Source organism: Myotis brandtii, unplaced genomic scaffold (assembly GCF_000412655.1).
Source record: "Myotis brandtii unplaced genomic scaffold, ASM41265v1 scaffold243, whole genome shotgun sequence".
Taxonomy (NCBI): Eukaryota; Metazoa; Chordata; class Mammalia; order Chiroptera; family Vespertilionidae; genus Myotis; species Myotis brandtii.
This window is the reverse complement of record NW_005359195.1, coordinates 1,054,140-1,072,872: the sequence shown is the minus strand read 5'-3', so window position 1 is coordinate 1,072,872 and position 18,733 is coordinate 1,054,140.

Genomic DNA, 18,733 nt, shown 5'->3' with positions numbered 1-18,733 from the left:
CTTCCAGAAGACTGGAAGATTCTCCTCAGAGCATTCTGATCAGGCTAAGAGAAAAATGCTAACAGTACTGGCTTTTGGGTTCTTTGAGGAAATAGTCAAGGCAAAAGACTATTTTAGCTTTTAAGGGAAGGCAATGGAAGCTGAGAGCTGACACACTCGTGCATACAGAGTTTCCAAGCACCTTTTCAGTGACTCATTTCTCAGTATGAGTAGATAGCCAAGGGCCACTCTGCTACTGAGAAAGCCCTCACATGAAAGACCAAGACTAAACAATTTGAAAAAAAATTCAGAGGTGCTACAGGGAGAAGAAAATGTAAAAAATAAAGCCATATTCTTAGAAAGATAAAAGAAGGAATTTCATCCATAAACTAGAATAGGCTGGGAGCTCCTGTATAGGATCATAACATAAACTGAAAATTCAATAGAAGGCTTGGAAGATGAAATTAAGAAAATCTTTCAAGGAGTAAAGGGAAAAAGACAAAGGAGAGAATTGAAAAGATTAAAAACTAAGAGCATAAAAGGACCAACATCTGAATAATAGGCCTTTCAGAAAGGGGGAAAATTAAACAGAAAAAAGAAGGGAGAAAATAGTAAGTAGTTCAAGAAAAGTTTCCAGCCGTGAAGGGTGTTTTCAGTAGGAGAGAAACTACTGAACTCTCCAGAGTGGGCAAATATAAAGCCACATGAAAGGCACATCATCATGAAATGCTGAAGACAAATAGAAAAATTTAAAGCATCCAGGAAATGCAAACCAAAATAAGAAATCTGATAGGAAGGGGTACCCCAGGATGTACTCTATGTGGCTGTGGCGGGAGAAGATGAAAGAACCAGAGCCCATGGAGCAGGTCAGAAGACTCCTGGAGAGGCACACCTCCTCCCTCATTAAAACTGAATGACTACTCATTGTCTTTGTACTGAAAAAAGACTAAACAATTGGGGGAAAGTTTGTGTTTGGACTACCAATAAGTACATAGAATTTTAAACAAATAAAAATATGAGACAATTATTAATTCTAGGAAAACAACATGCATAGGAAATAAAAAGTAATTCTATTTTTCCATGTAGCTTATCCATGAATATCATTTAAAATAGTCATAATAGTATAAAAATGGAATATGCAACCAAGGCTTTGATATGACTACATTAAAAGAGTAAGAGGGTAAGAAATAACAAAAAAAGCTATATAGTCATGCATCATTTAGCAAGGAGGATATGTTCTGAGAAATGCACCCTTAGGTGATTTCATCATTGTGTGAACATCATAAGAGTGCACTGACACACAAACCCAGAAGGTACAGCCTACTACACACACACCTGGGCTATATGGTGTAGCCTATTGCTCTTAAGTCTGTACAGCATGTCACTGTACTGAATACTATAGGCAATTGTAACACATGGTAAATATTTGTGTATCTAAACCTAGAAAGGGTACAATATAAATATGATATGAAAGATAAAAAATGGTTCACCTGTAGAAGGGACTTACCATGAATGGAGCTTTTGTGACCAGAAGTGAGTGACCAGTGAATCAATGTGAAGGCCTAGGACATTACTATCCTATATAATAAAAGCCTAATATACTAAGTGTCTGGTTACCCGATCATCAATTCAACCAATCAAAGAGTAATATGCTAATGATATGCTGAGGCCACTCGACCACACACTATGATGTGCACTGACCACCAGGGGGCAGACGCTCTGACTGGTAGGTTAGCTTGCTGCTGGGGTCCGGCCAATCAGGACTGAGCAAGACAGGACAGACACTCCCTCGAGCCCTCTCGCAGTCCCTCCCCCGGTTGGCCAACCTCCCAGGCCCCTCCCTGACCCCAATCGTGCACTGATGGGGTCCCTCGGCCTAGCCTGCACCCTCTTCCCATCCAGGACCTCTTGGGGGATGTCAGAGAGCCAGTTTTGGCCTAATCCTGCAGGCCCAGTGCACAAATTCAACTTCTAGTTGCATAATAATGTTAAAAACAACAACAAACAGGCCAAAATGGAGTCACTCTTGTTAATCCAAGTCACCAAACTAAAACTTAATAACTAATTTAATTGCAGTTTCAACCTCTTCTAGAAGTGGAATTTTAAACCAATCAATCTGGAATTTCTGGATCAATATGTGAGGTAATCTGCAAGATAAAACCCCTGCCATTCCATCTCCCCCAAAAGAAGATGACCTAGCCTAAAAATAATCTTGCCTTTTGCTAATACTGCCCTGCCACAACCCTCTGTCTATAAAAACCTTCCATATTGCACAATCCCTTAGAGAGCCCTTCTATTTGCTAGATGGGATGCTGCCTGATTCATGAATTGCTTAACAAAGCCAATTAGATCTTCAAATTCACTCTTTAACAGTATGTAGAGCTCAGGTCTTAGACAGTGAAGTGCCAACTTCACTACTTCCCTATTAAAAAATGTTTTCTAAACTAAGTCTTTGTTTGTTCTTGTGAAAAATGGTATTGTAAAACCAAAAAGTTAGATTGCTTTAAGGATTATGAGAAAATGTGTGTCAATCACTTAGCAATGTGTCTGGCATACAGAAAATGTTAAATATATAGTAGCTATTATTGTATTCTCAAGGAAGGATTATAGAAAAACAGGGGCAAAGAAACCAATGTGTATTATGCTCTTCATGTTCTAGAAATATTACATGTGATTTTATTTAAGCATCAAAATTCCACCATGGTCACATAGATGGTACGTGGAAGAGTTTGGATTTGAATATAGGACTATCTGACTTCAAAGGCCATGCACTTTCCACTAAAATTTCCAACCTGAATTCTGTTAGTGTATCATCAAAGATTAATCCATCAGATCAAAATCCCTTCTCTCCTTCTGATCTCCACACGTCACTTAGAAAGAAAAAGACCTTTGAGGACATGGTACAGCTGAGAGAAAATTTTTGATCAGAAAAACGAAATAAGCAAAGCCCCAGAAAAGTTGGCCCTACATAAAAGATCTAATGCAGGGGACCCCAACTACCAGGTGAGCTCACCCAGATGGGAAGAGAGTGGGGGAGATGAAAAGGAGTGAAGAAAAAATAAGAGACAATTTAGAACTTTGGAGATGAACACAGCCCCAGACCGCAGGCATCCATGGAGGACACCACCCCAGACCCTGTGTGCTCACCCGGACACCACCTGGACCCATGTGATCACCACTGACCCCCTATTATGGATTTGCTTATTCAAATCAAAACACTTCCCAGAACCAATATTTAAATTTGGAGCCATATTAGAAGTCTTACTCTTTTTTTTTTTTTTTAGTGTATCAAACATTGAAAGTTAGTTTATTCTAATTAATTAATAGCTACGGCTGTCAGTCATGTACACTGCATACTCTCAAGTTCTATATAGAGAGAAAAGAATGTAAATGCAGTCTTTACTTTCAGGCAGCTTACTAGGTAGTACTTGTGATAAAACATTCTCAGATAAAAATGACAGTAAAGATATACCACAGTATTTGAGATTTTAGAAGCATCTGAGTGGTGCTCACAATATCTATGGAAGAAACTCAGAAACCAAGATATGACTGGCAGCGGGATAAGCCAGGGGAAACTTCACTTGAGTTAAATCTTGAAAATAGATTTGAAATAAAGGGGGAAGCAGAATTTGGGAGGAGACAAGGGAGTGAATTAATGGGCATGATGATACCATTGAATGTTGGAGGGACAGGGATTTTCTTTGGCTGGAAATGAGAACGAAGGCTAAAAAGTTATAAAATATAAGGCTGAAGAAAATAGGTTGTTGCTGAATGACAGAGAACTTTAAGTGTCAGGCTATGTGTTTTACTTTCTTCTCGGAAGGAGCCATTAAGGTTTGGGTTTGTTTGTTGTGTTAGTTAAGAAATGATGATAAAAACTCCATTCCTCATCTCTTTCCCCCAGTTTGACCTATAGATTAAAAAGGTAATCCCCACATAAATTCCAGAAATTTTTTTAAAAATATTGACATGCCAATTCTAAAATGTACATGGAAAGGCAAAGGAACCAGAAGAGCCAATTCTGAAATCCTGAAGAAGCAGGTCAGGCCATCACACTATTTGCAAGATCTATTCTAAAGCTACATTAATCAAGACAATGTTGCATTATGACAGGAATAGACACATAGATCAATAAAATAGAATAGAAAGCCCAGAAGGAGATGACATAAATATAGTCAACTGATTTTTGACACTAGTTCAGAGGCAATTCAATGGAGAAACCCTTTTCAACAAATGGTGACAGAATAATTGAACATCCTGCAGAAAGAAGGAAAAAAAAGAACTTTGATCCATACCTCACACTATATATTTTAAAAAATAATAAAATGGTCATAGACCTAGAGGTAAAAGTCTAAAAAAAAAAAAAAAAAAAAAAACTCTGCTAGAAAAAATCTGCATTACATTGGGTTTGTCAAAGAGCTTTTAGATACAACACTAAAAGCATAACCCATGAAAGAAATTACTGATTAATTGGACTCCCAAAATTTTAAACTTTTTCTCTTTGAAAAACACTGTTAAACAATAAAAACAACCCACAGAATAGGATACTATATTTGTAAATTATATGTCTGACAAAAGGCTTGTATAGACACTATATAAACATTCCCCAAACTCAATCATTAAATAAATAAAACACCAGAATAGAAATTAGGAAAAATATCTGAAGAGAGACTTTACCAAAGAAGATGCATGGATGGGCCCTGGCCGGCGTGGCTCAGGGTTAATTAGAGCATCAGCCCACACACTGAAGGGTCACAGTTTCCATTACCTGTCAAGGGCAGGTACCTGGGATATCCAGGTTTCATCCCCAGCCCCTTCAGGGTGCATGAGGGAAGCAACCAATTGATGTGTCCCTCTCACATCAATGTTTCTCTCTTTCTCTCTCTCTCTCTCTCTCTCTCTCATCTCTATCTCTCATCTCTATCTCTATCTCCCTCCCTCCCTTCCTCTTTCCCTTCCTTCTACTCTATCTAAAATCAATGGGAGACACTCCAACATGGCAGCCAGCAGGACCAGAGCAAGGTGAGAATATGAGTGAGAGGGCCAGTGTGCAGACTTGTGTGTCTGTGTGTGTGTCTGTGTGTGTGTCTGTGTGTATGTCTCTGTGTGTGCCCGTGCGCGACCCCACTTCAAAGAATATATCCTAAAAATGCCAATTGGAAAGAATATATGCACCCCTGTGTTTATAGCAGTTATTTACAAGAGCTAAGATTTGGAATCAGCCCAACTTCCCGTTAGTAGATGAGTGGATAAAAAAGCTGTGGGACATTGGAATACTATGCAGCTATATAAAAGAGGGATCTCTTACCTTTTGGGACAGCATGGATGGACCTGGAGAGTATTGTGCTAAGTGAAATAAGCCAATCTAAGAAAGACATATATCACATTATCTCACTTATTTGTGGAATCTAATGAACAAAATGGATTGACCAACAATATAAGACCTGAAGCATGAAGTCATGGAACAGACCTGTTGGAAAACCTCCATATGGGAGTGATGGAGAGACGAGGAGAGATAAACCAAAGAGCTTATATACTTCTATGCATTCCCCATGAACATGGGCAATAGGCTGGTGAAGACCTGGGGGGAGGAGGGTTGTTAGGGGCTTGGCAGAGGGATAAGAAAGGGGAGGGGAAATGGAAGACATCTGCAATACTGTCAACAATTAAAAAAAGATAATTTAAAAAATCAATAGAAAAATATCCTTGGGTGAGGATTAACAACAACAAAAAGAAAGATATGTGGAAGGCAAATAAACACATGAAAGTATGCTCAATATCATTAGGTTTACGGAAACACAAATTTTAAAACACAATGACATGTCACTGCGCACCTATTAAAGTGGTTTAAAATTTTAAAATCTGACAATATCAAATGCAGATGAGGATGTGGAACAACTCTATTATGCACTTCTTGTGAGAATTCAAAATGTCACAGACACTTTGTAAAATAGTTTATTGGTTTCTTTTAAAGTTAAATAGAAGCTGCAAGTGACTTAGCATTGCAACTACTGGGGATCTACCCAAGGGAATTGCAAAGTGAATGTTCACGTAGCTGTATTCATAATTTCTAAAAACTAGGAAGAGCCTTTCAACAGGAAGGTGAATGGATGAACAAATTCCAAAGCATCTGTACCAGAAATATAGAAGCACCTATTGATTTGTGCAATGACATGGATCAAACATAAAGGCATTTTGCCAAGTTGAAAAAAAACACACAAACATATCCCAAAGGCCACATATTTTTCTAGGTCCAGGAAAAGGGAAAGCTATTGGGATGGAAAATAAATCACTGATTACCAGGGTTTGGGGTTGTGAAGATGGGTAAACTACGAAGAGATAGTGTAAGAACACTCTGAGGGAACTGAAATTGGAAACATTTGCCCAAACCCAAGAAGCTAGATACCACAAAGGGGAAGTTTACTGTAGGCAAACAAACAAACAACAAATAAATAAACAAAACAAGACAACAGAAGTAAACACCAACTTCTATTCCAAACTGATTTTTATTTCCTCAAAGCAGAAATATGCTAACTAAAATTAAGAGATAAAACCGAATATTATGAAAACTGGTGTGTCTCTTACCAGGTCAAATACACAAGCCTGACTCACAACTCTTGCTCTCATTTTTTCCTTCGTCACAATCAATGCAGACAAAAATCCAGACACATCTGACTTTTCCCATTATCCCACTGAATCTCTCCTGTGCTGTTCTCTTTGTGTCCCTCAAAGTCTATTTTTATCACACTAGTCTCAAAAGAGGCACTCAAAGAGTTCCCCCAAAATTACGGGCTTTAAATAGTCCTTGAACAAATCAATCTGTTTAACTTTGTTTCATCTAGTGTGTCCCAAAACTCAGAATTTTTTCTTCATGTAAATATCTATTCATTTTCCTTGGAGGTGTGGATGAAAAAAAGGCCACATGCTAACCTAACTAGCTCATTTTTTTTTTTAATTAAATCTTTATTGTTCAGGTTACATTTGTTCCTCTTTTTTTCCCCCTATAACTCCCCTCCTCCCAGTTCCCACCCCACCCTCCGCCCTCACTCCCCACCCACTGTCCTCATCCATAGGTGCACGATTTTTGTCCAGTTTCTTCCCGCACTGACTCACAACTCTTGCTCTCATTTTTTCCTTCGTCACGATCAATGCAGACAAAAATCCAGACACATCTGACTTTTCCCATTATCCCACTGAATCTCTCCTGTGCTGTTCTCTTTGTGTCCCTCAAAGTCTATTTTTATCACACTAGTCTCAAAAGAGGCACTCAAAGAGTTCCCCCAAAATTACGGGCTTTAAATAGTCCTTGAACAAATCAATCTGTTTAACTTTGTTTCATCTAGTGTGTCCCAAAACTCAGAATTTTTTCTTCATGTAAATATCTATTCATTTTCCTTGGAGGTGTGGATGAAAAAAAGGCCACATGCTAACCTAACTAGCTCAGGGAAGGCCTGCATGGCGGTTTTGCAAAATCAAAGACCTAAAGTAACCACAAAGGATGGTCTGAAATTAAAACTTTAACTAAAAGCAATTTATAGTGGGCAGTCATGACCTAGGCCAGTATCTTCCCTGGTAAAGGTTAATCTTTACCTTAACCGAGCCTATTGTCTTTTGTGTAAGATAACATCCTTGTGAAATGTCAGGGTAACTTATAACTTCCCTTTTTCTGGACCCCTCAGGGCATAACCAAATACACCTGGGCACCAGGACAGAGACCACAAATTCCTTCATTGTTATTGTTATCATGTTAATTGTTGACTGTTAACTATCCTGCACCCCCTTAAGTAAAAGAAGTATGTGTCTATCATTTTACTTTTTATCCAACCCAGAGGTCCCCCACTCCCCTTTGCTTTCTTCTGCCTCCCTCATCTATCACCAATGGATTTCATGTACCCACTTACATCTCCTCCCTTGATTGTAATGTATAAAACAAGGTGAAGAACTACTGTTCTCTGGAGCATTATCCCAATCCATAGAGGTTCTGTTTCCTGGCAATTGTCAAGCATTTGGCTCAAATAAACTCACAAAAATTCTTTACAGGTTTGAATGTTTTCAAGTTAACAGAGGTGATTTAGTAAAATATACTTTGTGAAACACTTATAAGATGTTAGAATACATTTTTGGATAATACATAAAATATTAATTTTGGATTCATAAATGTGTTGAGATCTTAAAGTTTGACAGGTTTGGGTGAATTGTTTTTACTGCCGATTTAGAGACCGTGCGGTATTCCTGAAGTCTATTCTATTCATACAACCTTTACAAAGCCACAGTCCACAGGGTCCAGTCCCAGAGCAGTGTCACAATTTAAAGAACTCGATCCATGCAACGGAAACAAATTTCAAAGTAACTCACGACCTTACCTTACATTTTTGAATACCGTGAAAGGGCTGCATAGTTTCTGCAGTATTGTTTAGAATCCTCCTTTGTTCCTTTCCACTGCACTTACGTACTGAGACTATTCCACCTCTCGAGCCTCGACCACTCCTGAAAAGCTCAGACCCTCACCACCTCGTCCCCTTTGCTTCTGCATCAGTCCCCATTTACTCTTGAATCACCACCACTGAGAGACAAGAAGTGGGCAAAGTGACTTTCTTAGGGAAGAAAAGAGGGGAGACAATCAGCAGGTTCAGGCAGGGTCCCTTCAGCCTGCAGAGAAAGGAAAAGCCAGGAAATACTCAGGGGTGGTGTTTAGTCCATTATATACCAGAAGGAGGCACAGTCCTCCCAGAGGAAGGCACTTCAGGCACAAGTGATCAGACAATGAACTTTTGGGGAACCCCAGGGCTTACTGATCACTGGTGATCATTGGGGTCCATTTTCATCTGAGTAAAAAGAAAAGGAAGATAAAACTTAGAGATGATGTCAGTGAAGGTTCAGTCCAGACACTCTGAGAAGCCTAGTGGGGTCCTGCAGGGGAACCCATGGGGGATCTAAGCAGTGGTTCTCAACCTTCCTAATGCTGAGACCCTTTAATACAGTTCTTCATGTTGTGGTGACCCCCAACCATAAAATTATTTTCATTGCTACTTCATAACTGTAATTTTGCTACTGTTATGAATCGTAATGTAAATATCTGATATGCAAGATGTGTTCTCATTGTTCGCGACCCACAGGTTGAGAACCGCTGAAAGGGAAGACATCTGTGTGCTCAACACTCCTGTGGATCCCCACCGAGCATCTAGTGGTGGCCCGGGCAGCTGTGGGCCGGAGGGACAGCACTTGGACACAGATGGAGGAGAGCCAGGCAAGGTGGGAAGTGCTGGTCCAATCTGTGTCTCTGTTGAAAGTCAAAGAGGTTGAGAGAGGAATGGCGGCCAGGGCCTCCTAGATCTCACACAGATCTAGATCTCCCGCCGTTCTTGCACAGACTGTGCAGGGAAAAGGAAGCTGGGAAACGTGGTTTCCAGCTTAGTCACACAGAGCATTCCATCACAGGGGTAACTAGTGAAATGAAAAAATAAAACTATGTCCTTCCTGGTTGAAAGCAGCATTCACTTGATTCGGGTTTAACAAGCTTGGGGGGAATTCTCACTTGGTGTCAGATGTTGTACCAGATATTTATACACACACACACCTTCCTTTAAAAAAAAAAAAATGTTTGCCCTAACTGGTTTAGCTCAGTGGATGGAGCGTTGGCCTGTGGACTGAAAGGTCTCAGGTTCGATTCCGGTCAAGGGCATGTACCTTGGTTGCGGGCACATCCCCAGTAGGAGGTGTGCAGGAGGCAGCTGAACGATGTTTCTCTCTCATCGATGTTTCTAACTATCTGTCTCCCTTCCTCTCTGTAAAAAATCCATAAAATATATTAAAAATATATATAAAAAATAATTAAAAATGTTTTTATTGATTTTGAGAGAGAGAAACATCAACAAGTTGCCTCCCATACCGGGACCAAATGCGCAACCCAGGCATGTGCCCTGACTGGGAATCCAACTGGTAACCTTTCTGTGCATGGGATGATGTTCAACCAACTGAGCCACACCAGCCAGCGCCTCACAACTCCTTCAGTAGCATCACACTGTATGCTACCATTTCCACTTCTGTTGGTCCCAAAGAGAGAACAATGAAGAGGAGTTTGGGTGAGCTGGAACTTTATGGACAAGATGTAAACAGCAGTGCAGCTGGATACAATGTTGTGCAATGGCTAAGGGAGGAAACTCCAGTTTCTGGGTCCAAATCCTAGGTCCTATCACATGAGAGCTAAGTGACCTCGAGCAAAATACTTAATTCCTGTTCCTCAGCTTGTCATTGCAAACCTCAGGTAATACCCACCTTACTACAGGAGTGTTGTAATAATATATGTAGAGCACTTAGGGTTAAAAATAAGTAGATAGCTCACTTTAGGGATGATTGAAAATGAATATTAGTGAGATCCTGCTTGTGCCTAAAGCAGGACTCTCACTAATATTCTATTACTGAAACAGAATGGATTCAAATTATATTTATGTATTTTTGTTTTCTCTTTTTCATTATCAATCAAAATGTTTATAGCTCTAATTATTTAACAACATACATAACTGAATATATTACACATGTAATATAATCATCTCAGAATTCAGGATATTCAAATTTTCAAGTTGCATTTTTATATCTTAAAAGTTAAAATAGGACATTTTATTTCTCTGTATATCATTAAATCTATATGTCAGCATGAGGTTCCTGTTAATTACAGCTTCGTAATCTGGATCTTTGCCTAGGTTAATGTCAACACAATCGGCCTTTCTCTTCATTATTTCCTGATCACCAATAGTGATCTCCTGTCCTTGGGTTTTCCTTTATAACTATTTGTCCAAAGTGGGACAATCATTCATTTTGCTACACTAAATAAGATCCCGCAGCTCTTTGACTGCGTCTCTCAAATCGCTTGGCATTGACTCAGGTGTTCACGGTTTTGTCCTCCCTCCAGATTTGCCCTTTTCTGCATTCCTGGCTAAAGCATAATGCATTTCTCTGGATAATTTACAAGATGTTTTAAAAGGAAAGACCCTAGGCAGAAAATACAGGTTGATTAGCATAAATTAGATGACTTTTAACTCATACTGAATATTGGCTGTCTGTTACCTTTCAAGAATTTTGATCAATACTATTAGTATTTGCATGTGCTTTTTATCTAGTATTGAGCACACATTAACTGGGAAGGATTTTTAACTCCTTGTTCTTTTTTTATACACATGAAGACAGAGGATTATTGACTGATTCTGTATAGCTCATTTAAAATTAATAACTTATTTTTATCTATTCACATTACTCAGCAAAGCGAGAGTCAGATTTAAGCTATTCATAGTCATCCATTGCAAGGAAGGGTAAGTAGGCACCGGCCCACCGATTACATTTCACTTACATTACAACTTGCACGACCTAGAAGGCAATGAGTGATGCCAGCAGTGGTAACATTCAAGAACGCAGGTCCTCAGTCAGGATGTGCTAAAACATTTGGCATATAATCACCCCCTAAACCAGCGGTTCTCAACCTGTGGGTCGAGACCCCTTTGAGGGTCGAAGGACCCTTTCACCGGGGTCGCCTAGGACCATCGGAAAACACATATACAATTACGTATTGTTTTTGTGATTAATCACTATGCTTTAGTTATGTTCAATTTGTAACAATGAAATTGGGGGTCACCACAACATGAGGAACTGTATTAAAGGGTCGCGGCATTAGCAAGGTTGAGAACAACTGCAAGTTATCCTTAAAAGAGCCATAGCAATTTTCCTGAAGCTCATGCTTTATGAGGCAACGCCGAGTTTGGCCAGTAGATAGCACTCAAGATATTTCAATAACTGGAGAGAAGGAATCTTGGTGCGATTGCTACTCTTTCAGGGAAACACTAGTCAAGTTCATTTTAGATCAGTGGAGGGTTGGAATAGACGTCCCCAAATGCTTAGAAGCTGGGATTTTTATTTATTTATTTATTTTACCAAACCCTAGCAGCCTTCCCATGTAAATTTGTAGTCTATCAGGGAAGGAAAATTAGCCCTCTTGTTTCCTTCCACAATTTCTGTTTGAAGGCAAGGAAAGGACTGCTCATTTGACACAACTGAAATAAAACCTGGAAGCAACACTTAAATGGTAATGTTGAGGTCCAGAGAGACCACAGAGTGGGACATAACAGCTGCATTTCACACAAAAACTCAAAACACTACACCTTGTAGTACTCGTCCACGCTGCTGAAGAGCACAGTTCGGAAGCCACATGTATTTCAGTATGCTATGTTGAACTAAGAACCTGGCTGCTAACAGGAAATGAGTCAGGATGTCAAGCTGGTGGACAGTGCCTTGGAGTGGTTCAACCTGCAAGTATGTGTAGCTGCTGCTGTGTTTTGATAAATGATGGCCTCCATGGTGTATAAGGAGCAACTTGTGTTCCTTTAGAGGTAGGAAGGGGTAAAGCAAGCAGTGATTTTGAACCATCTTCTGCATGTCACGACCTCAGTTCATCTGATACAGCAAGTATTGGTCTGTGTTAATAAGGTGATGGATACTATGGTGCTACCCAAGCAGATACAGAACGCTGGAGTGTGAGGAGTTAGGAGATGAGAGTCATTCAAATATCTATTAAAGAGAAATTGGAGGTAACTGAGCGAGGAGAGACCATGTCAAGGGCAAAAGGCTTCTGAAAAAGAATCAGTGAAAAAAACGCAAGAAACAACTTCAAATTCCTCCTGCAGAAAATTGATGTTCAGGCTCCTTAAAAAAGTCAGCTCCTGGGAGGATAGGTTTTTATTCCCTGCTCTGGAGGGTCCGGCCTCAAGCTTTGGCAGCTGCTGCCCGCACCCCACTTGAATGGATCTACATCCTCAGGATGACGGACCCAGGATCTTGCTCAAAAATTTCTTCATTTAGCCTCAAATTGCCTGAGACGACTTCCAGCCTCTGAATTTCCTACTCATGTCAGCCATCAAATGCCTTTCTGTTGCAGTTGTTTGACTTATTTGAGCTGTGTCTGGGCACTTGCACCGAGAGCTTCCCTATTATTAAGCAGGAGGGGTGAGAGGGCCATTTCCATTCTCTTTTCACCCCAGATCTCTGTCCCCCCTCTTCTAGAGACGCTAAGCATTCTTAGATTGGAAAATTTCCATCTGATTAGCTAAGATAGTGTTCTTAAATGTGCACTTTCTTAACCATTGTGGATCAAAGACAGTTGGCACTCCCCGGCTCTACCCCACCCCAGAGTAAGCCTAGTAAAGTCAAAAGAGCCACTGACTCTGGGGTTTAGTCTTCTTCTGCTACTGCCGGGCTGTCTGACCTTGGGAATATCACTCGCCCTATCTGTGCCTCAGGTGTTTCACCTATACACGGAGGGGTAAGCAAGATGTTCCAGTTCTATCTGTGGCTCTGTTCTCCTGCCTTGCCTGCATGTATGAAGCAACATCTAAAGCAGGTTAAATGATTTCCTAGTAACGACACTCATCAAATGTCATGTGCAAGTAGAAAAGGTGATTAGTCAGTCAAACCGGACGATTGCCTGGGAACACATGGAAAGAGAGTGGCAGGTTTATCAAATCAGTCCGACGTGGGTGGCAGAGATGGAGCATGAGCACACAGAGAGGCTCTCTCCTGCTTCTCAATCTTGAGTGATGTTCTTTTCACCCGGTCACCCTCTCATCACAGGATTCACTGGGAACCCCAGGCTGCCTCTTTCCCTCCCTCTAGCACAGTGGTTCTCAACCTTGGCTGCACATTAGAATCACCTGGGAATCTTTTTTTGAAATCCTGATTTCTGGGCCTCGTCCTCCGGAAATCTGGGCCTCATCCTCCGGAAATTCTGTTTCTTTGTTATGGGGTGGGGCCACAACATTAGTAACAAAGAAACAATTTCTGGAGGACGAGGCCCAGAAATCAGAATTTTAAAAAGATTCCCAGGTGATTCTAATGTGCAGCCAAGGTTGAGAACCACTGCTCTAGCCTCTCCCCTTGGCGGTTGACATTGGCATCAACCACCAGCACACCCCTGGTAGCACCTTCTGGCATCCATGTGAAGAGATGGTGAAGAGAGAGTGCTGTGGCCACCCAAGATTGAGAGGAAACAAGTTCACTACAAAGGAATCCTTTGATTTGTCTGGAACTTGAAACAATGGATGAGTTTATGTGATAAAATTTATACCTATAAAGAAAATAGCCAGTTCTCTCCTGAAAAGACCTATACGGTTAAGAATGCAATCCCTTTCTGCTACTTGTTTATATGAAAGGCCATTTTCACTCACCTCACATTTTCACTGCAGAAACCACCTTTGCAAAATTAAAAGGCAGAGATCTGATTTTCTAGTTGTTAGTTGCCTCTAAGTGAGAAAGTGATGATGTTGTTTTTTATTATTTTCTAATGATATTCTGTTGGAGGTTCAGTGCATTGCAGATGTGGGAGCTACAGTTCTGTAGGAGAAAAAAAGGAGAGAGGAAGGAAGGGAAAAGGGGAGGGAAGGAAGGAGGGAGGGAAGTAAGGAGGGAGGGAGGGAGGGAAAAATGAGGAAAGGAAGGAAGGAAAAAAATAAGTTTTTGGGAGAGCAGTATTTCTCAATCACTGCTGTATAGTGGAATCCTCTGGGTGAAAATACCCATGCTCAAGCCCCCTTTTAGAGATGTTAAACTCCCCAGTGATTCTATATGCAATCAGGGTTGAGACTGATATTATCCAGCATCATGTTTTATTAGATAGTGACCCAAGAATATTCAATTAGTCAACAAGTAGGGCAACTCAAGAGAATTTTAGTAGTTAAGAATTGCTAGCCAAAAGCCCATCAGCTTGTCATTATAGAGGTCTAAGAAGACCAAAATCCCCACGAGAATTCCCCCTCTCCTTGGGGTAAGCACTGCCATGGCCTCGAGTCCCAAATCCCACTTCTCTGGAGCTGCACAGTAGCCCAGTGCCATATAATTCTCCTTATCTCTCACTCTTCTAAAATTATGACCGGATCAATGCTTCAGGCTCAGTCCCTTCAGACCTCTTCTCCTGATAATAAGATAGACTCTGGGGCGTTTAGCATCCATACATCATTCCCACAACCCTTATTAGCGAAGGGTTCATTCATTCACTACATCAAAACTTGTATAACTGCTGGCCAGTTGAAAAATACCCGAGCTAGAGTGAGCAATTGGAAAGAGCACTGCACTGAGAAGCCAAAGGCCTTGAACCAAGTTTCAGATTAGCCCACACCTCTCTCCCGTTGACCTGAAGCAAGTCACAGAGCCTTTATAGTTCCTGTGCCCTTAAGTACAAAGCGAGAAATTGGTTAATGTCTAATATCCACTGCAGCTCTGAAATGTCATGTTCTTATCCACATTCTGGTAATGACGTGAAGAACAGTTAAGGGTGAGGAAAATAATACAGAGAAGCACACGAAAAAAGCTAATGGTCCAGTTGAGACATTGATAGAGTTGACAAATTTCCTCTCAAAACATTGACAATATTCCTATATGTTCCCTTCCTTAAGTAGTACAATGAAATCATAAGGTAGTAAAATTTGGTAGGTTCCCTTTCTGCTACTTTTCTATATAAAAGACCATTTTCACTCGCCTCCCACTGCAAAAACCACCTTTGCAAAATTAAAAGGCAAAGGTCTGATTTTCTGATTGTTAGTTGCCTCTAAGAGAGAAAGTGATGATGCTGTTTTTTTTAAAATTATTTTTTATTTTTTGAAACTTTTATTTTTTATTGTTGATATTATTACAAGATGTCCCCCATTTCCCCCTTTTGCCCCCTCCACCCATCCCAGGCCTTCACCACACTATTGTCTGAGCCCATGGGCGATGCATATATGCATATAAGTTCTAATGTTTAAAAAAATATTCTAACATTTCAGGAATGATTTAAAATATTCCAACACCAAGTTCAATTCACTGTTCCTTTATAATAGTTCTTGCACCCACATCTCTCTCTCCATCCCTTTCTTTCCAACTACCATGACTGTCTCCTCATACAACCACCCCCCCAATACCATCCTGCCGTTACCACTGCATATTTATTTATGCCACTTGATGTATGACTTTTTTACTCCAAAAAAGTTTTAAGACTCCTTATTTTCTGCAGATCAAGCTAACATGTTTAGCTTGGCATTCCCAGATTTCTACACTCTAGCCCAGCCGTGGGCAAACTACGGCCCGCGGGCCGGATCCGGCCCGTTTGAAATGAATAAAACTAAAAAAAAAAAGACCATACCCTTTTATGTAATGATGTTTACCTTGAATTTATATTAGTTCACACAAACACTCCATCCATGCTTTTGTTCCGGCCCTCCGGTCCAGTTTAAGAACCCATTGTGGCCCTCGAGTCAAAAAGTTTGCCCACCCCTGCAGAGTCTAGCCCATAACCTACCTTTTCCTCTCACTTTTTTCTTATCACATTTCCTCCAGCCAGTCTGGTCCACTTATTGTCCATTCCTCAATTATGTCATACAAAGTCCCTCCACTGTGTCTTTGCTTCTGTTGTTCCTCCCACCTGGAGTAGCTTTCTCCATTTCCCCCCACATGTTTGCTGCATGTTTCTTGCTTCGACCTATGCTCCTTTCCCCCTTCCTTTCTCTTTCCCTTCCTCCCTTCCTTCCATGTTCCCATAATATCTAAACCAAAATTTAGGGAATACAATAAATTATCAGTAGTCACCTTATAAACAAACAGTATTCCAAGACTTTAGTTGATGGCATCCTTGGTGCTTCTCTCTTTGATCAACGTACAGGCAAGTTCTCTTGTGTCCCTTAGCTTTTAGCTTGAAATTCAACATCCTTCAGTACATTCCTTTGGGAGCACACTTAGTATTACCAGTATACACATCCAAGTTTAGGTTCCACTTTAAAATTTTATGTGTAAGTTTCCCCAAAGTTCAGAAAATGGTCTAAGAAATGTGAATTAAAAACAACAACAACAACAACACAGTGAAGTGTTCCAGTCATTATATAGCTTATTTATTTCAATAGTGTAAGCTATCCACTTCTCATTCAGAGTGAGGGAGAACAGAATTGGAACCTATTCCATCAAGAAGGACCACACCCTTTGGTTTCATAGATGAGTCAGCTGGGGCTCAGGCATTGAGGACACTGAGCCCAAATGAAGTATTGCACTTTGCAAAGCCATTTGCCCTCCGTCCTCTCCAAAACGGGGATCCTCTCCGTCTTTCAAACCCTTCCACATCAAGTCCCAAAGGTTGTCTGTAAATGAAATGCAGCCCTCTCCCGGGACCTAAAGTTGGACAAGAAGATCAACCTATAGTCAGCTCTTCCAATTTCTGAAATTATTTTATGTATGCTTCTAGGATATAACCACTTTCAGGAAGTGGGATCTAGACATTGGTAAAGAGAGAATTTTTGTGGAGGCGAGGGTAGGATAGGAGGTGTGATAGACTTAGATATGCAAATAGTGATTTTGTTTGTGTTTAAGAGTCTATGGCAAGGAATAGAAGTCTGAGGATACGCAGAGGAGGAACAGAGCTGCTGCATCCTTTGCAATAGGGTCCCAGAGCCCCTCACTCAGGCTTGGCAAGGGCTTAGGAAGGACACTTGGCCCCGGATTGCTGCTCTCCCTCCATACAGAGAATGATGTTGTATTAGAGACACTCCACCTGCAGCCTCGGGAACAAAACATCTGGAAGCCACGCTGGGGCCCCAGAACACTCTGGAGTAACCTCCTTCCCCAAAGCCACAGTCTGGGCACACCCAGGGAGAGGAAGGGTGGGCCTGGCCGAATGGAAGTCAGTCCTCCTGTTCTTAGGACCCAGGGCCCCAGGCGGCTCTACTTCAAACCTGGCCCTTGACTACCTACAAAGTCCTCTCTCATTTCTGTGTTGGGGTAATAGTAAGAGGAGGAGAAGGAAGCTTCTTTTTCCCCCCTGAAATTCCAAAAAAAAAAAGCCTCACTTTTTGTTGTGTTTTATTTTTTAAAGGCTGGAAACCAATCACAATTCCACTCCCTTTCCTCAACATATCTTTCTCCTGTGAAAGCTCTGTGCTTCTAGGTGTAGGAACTAGCTTTGCTTTGCTTATTCTATTGAAGCAGCTGCCTAGGGACTCACCGGTGGAGAAGTGACTACCTCTCCGGACCTTGGATGTCCCATCTGTTCAATAAAGGGGCTGATGGGCGATGTCTACATCCTCACCCACCGCAAACGTGGGAGTCCGCGAGCCACACTGCCTCTTCACTTTTCTACTCGAGTGTCCAGCACAGAGATAGTTAACGGTTAAGGATCTCTTCGAAGGAGAGTTTATTAACACGGGGCTGAGGATCGCCAGCAGCAGGTTTGCCACCTCACCACGCCCCTCTCCAAGAGGGAGGTTGTAGCGGGGTCTCCTCTCTACTCTCCTCCCTCGCCGGGCGCCGGGTCCTCGCAGCGCAGCTCCGTGCATCTCCGGGACACCCAGCTGTCTCTACAATTCTCTAACCCGAGGGAGCCAGGACGCCACTCCTGGCTCACGGTCCTGCCGCTGCCCCACCTCCAGGTCCCTCCTGGCTCCCACTGTTTCCACTTCCACTTCCGAGATCCTTGCAGCCGCTCCAGAGCCACTCTGCACCCCTTGCTCAGGGCTCTCGCAGGCAGGGCTGTCTAGGAGCGGGCGCTCTCTGGGGGTCCCAGCCCCAGCCTTTCCAGTTCGCAGCCTCGCCCCCCCCCCCCCCCCAACTCCCCAGGTGCTCTCCGGGACCCTCCTTCCCGCATCCTCGCAAGGAGACCTCCCCGCTCTCACCTCCCCAGCGAAAGCGAGCGGGTTAGCAGGAGGGCGCCAGCCACCCAGCCGGGCCCTCTGCTGGGCAGGGGCAGAGGAGGCACCGA